Source organism: Tachypleus tridentatus, chromosome 9 (assembly GCF_004210375.1).
Source record: "Tachypleus tridentatus isolate NWPU-2018 chromosome 9, ASM421037v1, whole genome shotgun sequence".
Lineage (NCBI taxonomy): Eukaryota > Metazoa > Arthropoda > Merostomata > Xiphosura > Limulidae > Tachypleus > Tachypleus tridentatus.
In genome coordinates this window covers 3332280-3344370 of record NC_134833.1, presented here as the reverse complement: position 1 = coordinate 3344370, position 12091 = coordinate 3332280, and the positions used below count along the sequence as shown (strand labels likewise).

The window sequence follows — 12091 nt, the reverse complement described above, 5'->3', positions numbered from 1 at the left end:
ACCACCCACTGCCAACTCTTGGCCTTTTACCAACGAACAGAGGGATTGGCCGTTACATTATAATGTCCCCACGGTTGAAAGGGCGAGCATGTTTGATGCGACGGGGATTTGAACCCACAACCCTCAGAATACGAGTCGAATGCCTTAACCCACGTGAAATTGCTAGGCCAATAAAACATTTATTTTCCACTAAAAGTCTTACTAAGGTGACTTGTTACAAAAATTTCAACGTCAAAAAATGTTTATTATGCAATAAAAGTCTTACTAATTTGATTTTATACAACAATTTGAACATCAATAAAACGTTTATTATGCTCTAATTTGATTTTATACAACAACTTCAAAGTTAACTAAACGATTATCATTGTGCACTAATTTAAATTTATACAACAATTTCAACGTCAATAAAACCTTTATTATACACCAAAACTCTTACTGATTTCATTTTATGCAACAATCTCTACCTCAATGAAACGTTTATTACATACTATTTTGAACGCCAATAAAACGTTCAGTATACACTAAAAGTCTTACTAATTTGATTTATACAACAATTTTAACGTCAATAAACGTTTTATTGACGTTCAATTTGTTGTGTAAAATCATACTAGTATGACTGTATAGTTTGACTGGAAGTTTGAGTGCATAATAAACGTTTTATTGACGTTTAAATTGTTGAATAAAATCAAATTAGTAAAAGTTTTATTATTATATTATTTATTTTGCCTTACGATTCCATGAAGGTACATGGGGCCGCAATCACTTGCGGATTCATTAACATGCTGGTTTTTTTAAGTGAGTCGATTGTTATCCTACTGCACAACCCCCAACCAGGAGGAGAAACCTGAGCCGTCCCTAATTTTGCAGTGTAAGACTAGAGGGAAAGCAGCTAGTCATCACCACCCACCGCCAACTCTTGGGCTACTCTTTTACCAACGAATAGTGGGATTGACCGCACATTATAACGCCCCCGCTGCTGAAAGGGCGAGCATGTTTAGCGCGACTGGGATACAAACCCGCGAATTACGAGTCGCACGCGTAATGCGCTCGGCCATGCCGGGCACAGTAAAAGTTTTAGTGTATAATAAATGATTTATTGAAGTTGAAATTGTTCTATAACATGAAATAATAATTTTTTTTGTCCATAATAAACATTTTACTAACCATGAAACTGTTGCATGAAATCAAATTAGTAAAACTTTTAGTTCATAATAACAATTTCTATTGACGTTGGAACTTTTGTATAAAATCAAATAAGTGCATAATAAACGTTTTATTCATGGTGAAATTGTTGTATAAAATCAAATCAATACGACTCTTAGTTTATGAAAATCATTTTATTCACGGTGAAATTGTTGAATAAAATCAAATCAATAGGACTCTTAGTTTATGAAAATCATTTTATTCACGGTGAAATTGTTGTATAAAATCAAATCAATACGACTCTTAGTTTATGAAAATCATTTTATTCACGATGAAATTGTTGTATGAAATCAAATTAGTAAAACATTTATTGTACAATAATAGTTTTATTGACGTTGAAATTATTTTATAAAATGAAACAAATAAAATTTTAAGACTATAATAAACGTTTTATTAAAGATGAAACTGTTGTATAAAATAAAATTAGTAAAACTTTTAGTGCATAGTAGACGTTTTATTAACGATGAAAGTATTGTATAAAATCAAATCAGTATGACTTATAATGTATAATAAATTTTTATTGACGTATAAATTGTATAAAATCAAATTAGTAAAACTTTTAGTGCATAATAAACGTTTTATTGACGTTGAGATTGTTGTATAAAATAAGTAAAATTTTTTATTGTATAATAAACATTTAATTAACGTTGAAATTGTTGTATAAAATCAAATACAACTGACACATATCAGCAAACAGGTTTTCACGAGGTAAATTACTGTATGATCCATGGTTTTAACGGTGTGGAAACAGTTTGCAAAGGATATTATTCATGTGAGAAATTCTGTGAATTATTATTTTCGAAAAAAAAACATATGAACCTTACAGCTATGAACATAAGAACTATGCAGCTATAGCACATAATATGAAAAGTTGTGACAGTCACTTTATATTGAATTATCCTGTTCCTCAAGGAATTAAACTTGGGATTATTGAAAACGGAGGAAATATTATGATAATGACCATCAAATATCTCAGAAAAAGAATAACTGACATATCTTTGTTATTGTTTTCCAAAAGAAAGAGCCAGATTCATACTACAATTATCTTGTGAGAAACAGTTTATCTTATTATATTACAGTCAGTGGTAACGTGAACACGAATTGGGATTCGTTTTGAACAACCTATTTTGTACACTAATAACATTTATGAAACTAATAGCATCCACCTGAGAAAAACAGCAAGTTAACTCATGAATACAATTTAGCATCTGATGTCATACTTGAATAACCTTTTTTAACACTAGAAAACGACGAACCATATAAGGAACTTAGAATATGGCTAGGTTACTCTTTATATAATTGAGAGTAAGGATTTGAATTTGGTGTGTCTGGATTTTCAGAAAACATTTGACAGTCTGCCATGTAAAATGCTTCTAAAATAATTATTTACAGAGGTGCATTGAATAAGTTAGCTAATTGGACAGAAGAATGGCTAAATGGAAGAAAGCAGAGGGTTGTTACAAAAGGAGTTCAATCAAACTGAATTAATGTCACAAGAGGGAGTCACCTCCTGGCTCAGTTTCAGGACCCTTGTTCTTTTTTATTTATATCAATGACAAAGATTAACGAATAGTGAATAAAATATTTAAATTTACAGGAGATATTAAAGTTTTGATAGGTTTGAAGAGAATACTGCTAATTTAGCTCATTTAGTGAGTTGAGTAAATAAATAGCAGATGGGTTTTAATTATAATAAATGTGTATGTGGGTTATCGTAACCTAAATTATAAGTATAATTGGGATGGGAATAACCTTAACAGTGCATGAAAGAATGGGACCTTAGTCTCTAAAGCCATATAGTAGTCTGCTGTTGATAGTGGTAAGGAAAAGTAAGATTTTGTATGTTGTAGCTACAGAAATAATGAATACAAGAAAAAAGTGGTTATAGTTTCATTGCACACGTCGCTTGTCAGGCCACATTTGGAATATTGTGTTTAGTCTTGGGCCTCTTACCTCAGGAAAGACACCAAATTATTAGAAATGGTTCAGACAATGGCGCCTGGAATGGAGTGGTTTGTCATATGAGGAGAGACTGAAATATCTTAAATTGTTTTCTCCTCAAAAAAGAAGAATCAACAGGAAGATTTGATAAAGGTGTTTAAGATTGTAAAGGGAATTGATAATGTTGATGTATCATCTTTTTTCACATTTAACAGAACAGTAGACCTAGGGGACACTTGTATAAAATCTGGACAAGGTTGGAGTCATCTTCAGCTTAAACAGTTTTATTTTTGTAATAGGATGGTTTATATTTTGAATGGGTTGGTTTCATATGCTGTACATTTAAACTAGTTTAAGAAAAAGCTTGATAAGCAAATCGATGATAAGAGTTAAGCTATGTTTTAATAGCCACATCGAGCTGAGCCCACCGAGGGGAATCGAATCCCTGATTTAGCGTTGTAAGTCCGTAGACTTACCGCTGTACTAGCGAAAGACATTTAGGGGATGATAGAGCCGAGATTGACCAATAATTACCATCTTATTTCAATATAATGATGTAATAAGTCAAAATAAAACTTTTTCTCGATAAAAACATTTTTAAAGCTCTAAAGATAGCGTTTGATAACAAGTTTTGCATATTTATGCGTTGTATTTGTTGTAGTAATACCCTGTAACTTTGTAGAGATATATGCAACTATAAAATTCAAAGTTTAGAAGATTTCGTTTTTAAAACGTGAAAAGTTTACTGAGAGTTGATAAAGTTGAAACTTTTATTATCTCTGAAGATTAATATGAAGCACTATTAAACTGATCGTTGATGTAGTTAAACAATAACAAATGTGCTTTCATGCAAGGAACATAGCCACAATACTTTCTTTATCTACTCGTTTAACTTATTATAATGTTATTAGTTATAGGGAGAGGTGGTTGTAAAGACAACGAAATATTTGGATCTGTATTAGGTATCGTGAGTGTTAAGTTACAATCTTATAAAGAAGTTGATTCTATACGTTTGTTTAGTGTAGTTAGTGTCATTTTTAATGTGTCTAACAAATATCATATTGTTTAAGATCGTTGAAACGTTAAATAAAATATTAAGTATTTTTATAGTTACGTGAACTGAATTTAAAACTGAATTCTTTGGAATTATACACAGTGGGGTATTTGTATTCTGCTCACCATGGGTATCGAAACTCGGTTTCTCGCGGTGTGAGTCAGTAGACATATGGTAATATTTTGTTAAAATGATTTTTGTTAAACTACGACGTTGTCTAAGGTTAATAGTTCACTGAAAATAATTATAACAACAATGAAAACTATTATATTTCTGTTAAAATGTTGTACAATCATTTATTCCTGACATCTAGATAATGCTTAAAGCTATTACAAATTGTTGAAAGTTCATGTTGGTTTGAAAGTAAAGAGTAATAAAATTATTTCTCTAACTGGCATTTTCCATCATCGGTGCCAACCTAATTTCGTAATGTAAAAAAATCCTTAAAGGAATTAGAATTCTGATATAAGTTATTGTTTTGAATTAAGCACAAAGCTACACTAGAGGCTATCTGTGCTCTGCCCACCACGGGTATCGAAATCCGGTGTTTAATGTTGTAAGTCCGCAGACATACCGCTGAGCCACTGGGGGGGAAAGCGAATTCCGGTATAAGTAAATTCATTCAGAAATGTTTCGTATTAAGTATTTATGCCCTCTAGAACTTCATTATTTTGAATAATCAATTTTATTTTCTACTGTAAATAGTTAGGACTCATTATCGCCGAGTGCTGCGTAGAAATCTGCTGAGAAAAATATATATGTAAAAACGGCTCGTTTGTTTGTTTGTTTTGGAATTTCGCACAAAGCTACTCGAGGGCTATCTGTGCTAGCCGTCCCTAATTTAGCAGTGTAAGACTAGAGGGAAGGAAGCTAGTCATCACTACCCACCGCCAACTCTTGGGCTACTCTTTTACCAACGAATAGTGGGATTGACCGTCACATTATACACCCCCACGGCTGGGAGGGCGAGCATGTTTAGCGCGACGCGGGCGCGAACCCGCGACCCTCTGATTACGAGTCGCACGCCTTACGCGCTCAAACGGCTCGTTTAGGTTGAGAACCCAAACTAGCCGTTTTCACATATATATATTTTTCTACAATTATTTTTCTCGACATCACTAAATCTGCTGAGAAATATATCGTTCCAATTAAAGATAAAAAATAAGTTTGACAAAGGTTTTCACATACGTTTTAGTATTATCTTAAAGCCATACTATTAGGCCTACTTAGAAGAAGCGTTGAGCTGAAGAGTTGTGTGTGAGAAATGTACGTATGAGGAATGATATCTACCAAGTCAATATCTAATTTATGCCGCAAACACTTTCACTCTCAGCTCATTTAAACGCGTGTATAAAACTACTTTAACTAAGTCTAATAATGAATATTAGAGCCGTGGAAACAGTTGCAAACATCGCTAATGAATATTTTGGAATTACGCATATTCTATCTTCAGAAGATCCATGAAAATAGTATATTGAACAATGTTTAGTATAATTACTGATATCAATATATAATGAATTATGTTAGGAAATTATAAAATATTCAATCGAAAACAAAAAAAAGAGACATTACTTGAATAAAGCGAGAGGGAATGAGTAACTGAGGTTTTCCTCCATAATATGTGACTACTATTCAATGCTTTCCAGTTGCACAGCGACATGTCTGTGGACATACAACGCTAAAAACCTGGTTTAGGCACCCGTAGTGTGCAGAGCACAGATAGCCTATAATGCAGCTTTTTGCTTGATTCAAACCAACGTGGCCCCGCATGGCCAAGCGTGTTAAGGCGTGTGACTCGTAATTTGAGGGTCGCGGGTTCGCATCCCCTTCGCGCCAAACATGCTTGCCCTTTCAGCCGTGGGGGCATTATAATGTTACAATCAATCCCACTATTCGTTGGTAAAAGAGTTGGCGGTGGGTTGTGATGACTAGCTGCCTTCCCTCTAGTCTTACACTGCTAAATTAGGGACGGCTAGCACAGATAGCCCTCGAGTAGCTTTGTACGAAATTCAAAAAACAAACAAACAAAACAATCAAACCAACGTTTGGCAACAAATGGATTAATCATTTAAGTAAGAAATTAATTGGTATTTTTTCTGCTCCTTAAGTATATATGAATATCTCATTTTTATAGTAAGACAAAGTAAGACAAACCCAATTTATATATATATGATTAACCATTTTTAGTTATATTTATATTGCAAATTAATTATATGTACATGATATTTTTAAATTGAAATGTAGTTGTTAGTTTTATCTCTCATATTTTAGTGCACAATATTTACAACGCAATAATTTAAGGATCCCTGATAGTACAAGTAACATTGATCATCAGCGCTACGTACGGTTATTACCATGAAAGAAGACTGATGTGCTGTTCGAGTATAATCGTCACGGGGAAAGGGTACCTGAGACAACTTTGAACTTAAAACTAAAAGTGAAACATTTTTGAAGAGGTTTGTATTTAAATTCCGAAAACGTAAGTCGTACGCATAAAGTATTATGTGTTGTTCAAAATATTTTGTTTTCATATTGGTATGATTGATTTTTTTTTGCAGAAAGTGTAATTTTTTTATTTGATTTTCAAAATGACTGTCATCCATTTGCGCTGACTCTCTTGTAACTTTTAAGTTATTGTCAAGTTAAATGTGTTAGATAACTTTTTACTTACCTTCATCAGGCTAAACGAATTTGTACCTGTGGTTGGCAGACAGACCACAGTTAGCCCATTATGTAGCTTTGTACTTAATTCTAAACGAATGAATCTGTAAAGTTACAAAGGAACCTAAACTTTCCTACAGTTTGCTTATTTTCGCCTTTTTTAATTGGAAAAAATTAATCACAAGTTGTAATTCTAAATTATAATCTACTTTATTAATATTAGGAAAAAATATGCATAATCTAAAATAATTATGTGATTATGTTATGTGCTGTTTGTTTTATCTTATTTGGATGGACACATGTTCCTTCTCATATGAATGTTTATATTGAGTTTGTACTTGATGTGTGTGTTAGTTATTTTGATAGCAACCTCGGGACGTTTGATAACTGATCTTCATTCACCTACTGTGTTAGGCCAGTTTTTAAAAAATGCATGTTTAACATCCCTGTCTTCATCTTTTTAAGCAGCCTTTATTTAGTGTTTTTAGCTTTGTTTTTTTTTGTTTATTCAAAGAAACAAAGACTTCTGAATAAAAATGGTAAACAAAGTTGATTTGTTTTGCCTTTTTTATTGTAAATTCTGTCTCATTCCACTGGAGAAATTGAATAGATGTATTTCCTTAAACATAAATCCTTTCAAAACAAGCAACAATCATGAAAATAAAATATGCCAACTTTCTTTGAAAGAAATTATTTAAATGCAAGTAACTCTGGTGTATGAATAACTTTTCTACTGATTTCTGTATTGTACAGCTCGTATTTTATAATGAGCTTAAATTTCAATGCATAAGGAAGATGATTAATTATTGCAGTTTACCCTTCATTTATTAAAATGTTCTTTCAGAACATATTGTTTCATTACTTGTTTCCCTAGTTCTACATTCAGTCAACTATAGAGATCTGTGGTTCTCTGTTTTTTGTACAGTTGTTTCCATAATTTTGTGTAAGCTCTTATTCTGCTCTCTTCCGACATTTTTTCTAAAGCTGTTTTTATTTTGAAACTTGACAGTTCTCTCCTCAGAAACAACTGATTGGTTCACTAGTTTTCTGATTCATTGTGATTTAACAATTGATTATGGACCCTACTAAGAACAATGCTACTTTAGATTTATTATACCTTCTAAGAAGTGAGTGATTGATCCAGTAGAGGTTGGAGAACCTCTGGATGTAAGTGGTTGTTGCCTCATTAGGTTCAACATTTTGTAACATGAAGATAAGAAATAATAATATTTTGGTTACAAATGAAAAAAAACATTTTTGAAGAGATGATGCAAGAATTGTGTTTTGAATTGGGCAGTTGAGTTGAAGATAGTGGTTAGTTGAATGTTCAAGATAGGCATGTTTCCTATAGACAAAACAAGTGGCTACCAGAAAAAAAACACAAAAAAAAACACCATTATAAATATAAAAAATTAAATTCACATGAGTCTTGGAGAAACTTGGAGGTTTACAGAAGGTCAGTGTAGTTGGTTGAATGAGAGATTATGGAAAAGGTATGAAACAATGTTGACTGAAAACATTAAAGTAAATTATGAGAATTTCTTCAAATATAGCAAAACATTAGTATTGAAGTATGGCCTTTGAAAGGTGTTACAACTGCAATAGTTTTATTGCCTTAAAATGTTCTACAGTGATGTGTACAATTGATGTCCATCTTTACAGAGCTGTCACAAAATGTTGTATGTGCTCTTACATAAGTGAACCATTTTAATCGAAATTGGGTCATGTTTTGTTATGCTTAAAATGTTGATAACCACTGACTATAGATTTCTCTAAACCAAACACAACATGAGATCTTATTCTAGAACCCATTACAAACACACCACTTGTATACAAGTTAACAGACAACATGATGTGTCATTTGTGGATAATATTTGTGTGTACACTTGATATTGTTCTTTTAAATGCTTAGTTGATGCTATGGCAACAAAAGGTTGTGTAAAATGACCCAGACATATATTTGTTTGGTAAATTTATTGTAAGTTTGATCAAAGTAAGACTTTAACATTTGTTTCTGAGTTGTAAAAAGTCTTCACATGATAGCAAAACATGAATTTTGCTTATGAACCCTGGATAGTAGAATTATGTGAAACCTGTTATTAAAACCAATGCAACTATTATGAAGCTAAGGTTCACAGCCTGTGTTATTGGATGACTATCTTATTACATTCTACTTCTTCAATTTTACTAATCAAATGTAAACAATATTCCTCAACCTGAACAGTTGCTAGATAGAAGCTAGATAGAACAACATAATAACATTAATTCTGAGCTATTTAAGATAAAAAAAACAAAGACCTTTGAATAAGTAAAATGTTTGTCTCAATGTTACCTACTCCAGGGCATTGAAAGTAAGTTGAGGATTGGATATGTGAACCATTCATAACTTTGTTCTTGTTGTTGGCTAATGTTACTTTTCTTTTTAATAGGAAGTGATAAAAACTGCCTTACTAATTATAGACCCATTAGTCTTACATCAGTTGTGGAAAAGTTTTGGAAGTCTATTGAAAGAATCTTTGTAAAGTCACTTAAACTTTAGATTTTTATGAATAGTCAAGATGGTTTTACTGGGGCAAAATCTTACCTTTCTGAGTTTTGACATTCTTTGAAGAGGGTACAACGTGTAGGGAAGGGTACAGATATGAATGTGGTGTATCTTAATTTATAGAAAGCATTTAGTTATGTAGTGTATAAAAACTGTTAAACAAGTAATATCTGTGGCTGTGTAGAATATGTTGGCTTATTGGGTAGAACATTGGAAGAAAGCAGAGTTATTATTACTTTCATACTAACAGTACATGTATACTAATTTTTGTTACCATCAGAGTAACAGTAAGTGCACACTGTAACTTATTGCTACCCAGTGTTGTAAATAAATAGTTTGGTGGCCTATGGAGAGTCACATTTCCCCAAACCATTAAGAGAAACCAGATGACTTGTCTCTATTAAAAGAGACTCCAAATATGAAGAAAGAACTTGGTTATGTTTTTGATGCTATTACCTTAACCCGTTGTAGGTGTTTGAATCTAGTGCTGTCTTCCTTGGTCCATAACTTTGAGAAATTTGCTCTTCCATATATTAATACTATAAGAGAAAGTGTAAAATCCAGACTACATTGTGTCTGTCAACTACATTGTTGGTCAGGTTGAAGCTGGTGTCCAGATGTTGCAGGTGTTTGAATCTAGTACTGGCTTCCTTGGTCCACAACTCTGAGAAATATGCTCTTCCATTTTTTAATCGTATCAGAGAAAGTGTAAAGTCCAGACTACATTGTGAAGGACTTGATGAAGTTCCTATGACTATATGAAACCAATAGAAATAGTCAGTTTAAAGCTGAGAATTTTGTAAGTTAAACTTTATTCACAGTTGTAATGTACTTATTACCTGTTCTGTAGTAGTATCTTTACACATTATGGATCTGTGGACTCAGCAGATAGCCCTTTGTGACTTTGCTATATGAAACACACACATTATGGTCATTTTCTTCAATGCTATACATTCATTACAAGTATTTGTTGTTTTGTTTTTCTTCACATATAATCACGAAATTGTAATCATTGTATGTTATTTTTGTATAGATGGCCTAGAACTTCCCTCCCTCCTGAATGATGCCATATTATGGTAGCTCGTGGTCAGAGGACAGAGTTCACCCAGTTTGGGTAATGAGACAAGCAGGACGGTACTTGCCAGAATTTTGTGAAATAAGAAAAGATTTCAGTTTTTTTTTAACTTTGCAAGACCCCTGAACTTGCTTGCCAGGTCACATTACAACCAATAAATCGTTTTAATCTCGATATTTTAGTCGTACACACAAGCACTAGGCATGGCAGTCGATATGCTTCCTGGTGTAGGCCCACATTTCCCCAAACCATTAGAGAAACCAGATGACTTGTCTTTATTAAAAGGAACTCCAAATATGAAGAAAGAACTTGGTTATGTTTTTGATGCTATTACCTTAACCAGGCATAGGATTGAGGGAAGAGTTCCCCTTCTGGGATTTTGTGGAGCACCTTGAACACTTATGGGATACATGATTGAAGGTGGGGGGAACAAAACCATGTCTAAAGCTGCCGCTGGCTGTATGAGTGGCCAGTGGAGAGTCACAAGCTACTAAAGATCCTGACAAACGTTACTGTTGACTACCTCATTGGTCAGGTTAAAGCTGGTGCTCAGATGTTGCAGGTGTTTGAATCTAATGCTGGCTTCCTTGGTCCACAACTCTTTGAGAAATTTGCTCTTCCATATATTAATAGTAAAAGAGAAAGTGTAAAATCCAGACTACATTGTGAAGGACTTGATGAAGTTCCTATGGCTATTTTTGCAAAAGATACTCGCTATGCTCTGGACAAGCTAGGACAAACAGGATATGATGTTGTGGGAATTGATTGGACAGTAAAACCAAAAAAAGCACGACAAGAAGTCGGACCATATGTCACCCTTCAAGGAAATCTTGATCCCTGTGCACTTTATGCTTTACCATCTGACATTGACCAGTATGTAGCACAGATGATAACTGAATTTGGACCAGATAGACACATTGCAAACCTAGGGCATGGAGTGTATCCTGACATTGACCCTGCACACTTGTGTGCTTTTGTTGATGCTGTACATAAACACTCCAAAGAGCTACATTCCACACACTGAAGCTTCCAGACTTTATTGTGATATTTTCTCTAGTTTTAATTTGTAAAACAAAGTTTTTATCTTCATGTCATTGTTTTAGCACCATCACCAGCTTTATGTAAAAAATAATAGTACAAGTAAGTAGTAGTTGAAGTTATTTTGATAGTGGTTATGAGCTGTCTGTTTATTATTGTAAAGTGTACTAAGCTTCTGTTGTATTTATAGCTCAAAGTACTTTTCAAAGGTTACTGTAGAAGGGGATTTTCTATAATTAAACTTTCATAACACGTTTTGTAAATAAATAGTTTGAGAATATCTGAAGTAAAAGTAACATGAGTGCTGAGTGATTTTCACACTAATTTTACTGAGTGACGGTGTGATTGTAGTGTTTTAAATAAACAGTTTGAGAATATCTGAAGTAAAAGTAACGAGTGCTGAGTGATTTTCACACTAATTTTACTGAGTGACAGTGTGATTACAGAAGTTTTACTGAGAGAGATAGGGTGATTACAAAAGTTTTACTGAGTGACAGTGTGATTGTGGTGTTGTAAATAAACAGTTTGAAAATATCTGAAGTAAAACTAAACATGAGCTGAGTGATTTTTCACA

General features: G+C 33.1%; 1 pseudogene; it reads left to right on the top strand.

The window, feature by feature from the left end:
- Positions 1-10467: 10467 nt before the first annotated feature.
- On the top strand, positions 10468-11809 carry LOC143226966 (uroporphyrinogen decarboxylase pseudogene; annotated as a pseudogene).
- Positions 11810-12091: the final 282 nt, after the last annotated feature.